The sequence below is a fragment of the Staurois parvus genome, unplaced genomic scaffold, assembly GCF_062004578.1.
Source record: "Staurois parvus isolate SC_StPar_1 unplaced genomic scaffold, SC_StPar_1.0 ptg000394l, whole genome shotgun sequence".
Classification (NCBI taxonomy): domain Eukaryota; kingdom Metazoa; phylum Chordata; class Amphibia; order Anura; family Ranidae; genus Staurois; species Staurois parvus.
In genome coordinates, this window is record NW_028318190.1 from 4,031,292 (window position 1) to 4,033,368 (window position 2,077).

Here is a 2,077-nt window from a genome sequence, read left to right on the forward strand (position 1 = left end):
ATGTTACAGAAAAGGGAATCCAGTCCAGCAGTTTTTATTCTCTCCCAGTACCTCATGCAGACCTACTACAATATAAAGGTTATATAAAATTTACCACTAAAGGTCTACATTGACAGTCTACTCCTTGCTAAACCCCCTATGTGTACAATCTTTGTAAGAGATAGCACAGCAGTGGCTGTGTGCCTGCTTGTGTGTGATTGAAACCTCGAACAGATCAGACAGATCTGGTGCTTACAATTAAAATGGACCAATCACAAAAAAAAAATGAATTAAAAAAAACAGCCATTCCCTAACTCATAGACTAGTCAATTTAGATTACAAGAGCTTATTGCTCAGTCAGCAGAGAGAGTACAGGATCAAAATGACTGATCTGTCATATGCACATCTAAAAAGTTCCCCTTTCAAGTATTTCTGAAATATGTAAGATGATATCTGCTCCTGATAACTGCAGTGATGCCATTACTGTATGTCCGTATGTCACAAGACCACAGCTGTAATATAACTATAAACAAAACCTCCCCATAAATGAAACACTATTGAGCTCTTTGGCTATGCAAAATCCAACCAAAACTTGACTAAGGAGTTATGTTGACAGGTGTTGTTTGTTGTATACAAAAATTCCCCATAAAGCTTATGTTCCCCATATCGCTTCTCAGCCTTTTGGCTAAGATCAAGTGTAGTGTCTGTTCTTATCAGTGTCCAGTAGGGGTACTCCGCCATAATTCTTACTTTTTTTGCGAGGATGGCTGGCTGTATAGTGCCTCTTCTGGTATGATGGGGGCTCTAAAGGTTAGTATCAGCTGGAAGAGAAATCAAGGCACCCACAGGCTATTGGGGCCTGGGAGTAATTCCCACAGGAAAACTGAAGGGGCCCAGTTACTCCTGATTTGAATGGATCTACCTTGTCTGGCCAGGGTTCAGGGAGGCAGAGAGTCCACAGAGCAGTGCCCCCTGGGAGTGGTCGTCTCAGGGGTGCTAGTGAAACACTTTGGGAGTGGTACTTCAGAGTTTTTGTCAGGGCAGGGCTGTGGAACGGACAGGTAGGCCTAGTGGCAGGGTAACGCACTGGCTGACGACAACCACCACCAACAGACTGAAGTCCCTCAGGGTGTGGAGTCTAAGTCCCAGGCTGCCCTTCACCAGGGCCCCTGATGGTGGGGATGGACTTGACGCAGCCAGGTACCAGGTCGCGGCCCCCGAGACACCCCGGCTGCGGTAATGGCCGCCGCCAATGGCGTGTAGCTGGTGAGAATGACAATAGCGTAGTCAGGCAAGCTGGGTCGACAACAACGGGACAAAACGGTACAGAACAGTAGACAGAGAATCACAGGTCACGGGCCGGGTTCAGCAACGGAAGGTCAGATCGAAGGAAAACACAGAGAATGGTCTTAATCACAAGCCGAGTCAGAATACCAGAAGAGTCACGAGCGTATACACAGAACTGTAGGAAGACAAAGACACAAGTGCAAAGAGCATGTGCGGGCCACAGGCTTATATGTCATCAGCCACACCCCTCTGGGGGATGGACCTCAGAGACCTGAAGGCATAAAAGGATTCCCACCATGCACAGCAGAATCCAAGATGGACGCCAGCACATGGAGTAACAAAACTTCAGGGAAAAGGTAGGACCTTAACAGTTTTACTGGTACTCTGTAATGTCACTTTTTGTTTTTCTTGCATACACTTCATGGGCAGGCCTTTTGGCTAGTCCAGGTAAAATTCTTATACTGGCTAGAAGCCCTGCCTTGTGCCATTGCACCTGGCACTTTTTTCGCTAATCACGGGCATGGGTCAACCTAGGTTTGACCTAGATCGACCATCGTGTGCCTTGCCCCTGCCAGGAGACTTGCACCCTGGGGGATTCAGGTTTTGAGGCCTTTCCTCTTCAGAGGCTAGACTATCACTGTACCCTTGCATGTTTTTTGTGTGCTGTGATTTCTCCGCTCACGTTTTTGTCCACAGGGCTTTGACAAGCAATGGGAGATGAGACAGAAAGGTGCTTCTAAGTGCAGTATTCCAAGATCAATTTTAATAAAATCTGTTAAAAACACTTAGTGTAGCAGTACAAACAAGCTCT

General features: G+C 46.6%; 1 pseudogene; it reads left to right on the forward strand.

The window, feature by feature from the left end:
• The first annotated feature begins 644 nt into the window (after positions 1-644).
• LOC149455414 (U2 spliceosomal RNA) lies at positions 645-792 on the forward strand (annotated as a pseudogene).
• Positions 793-2,077: the final 1,285 nt, after the last annotated feature.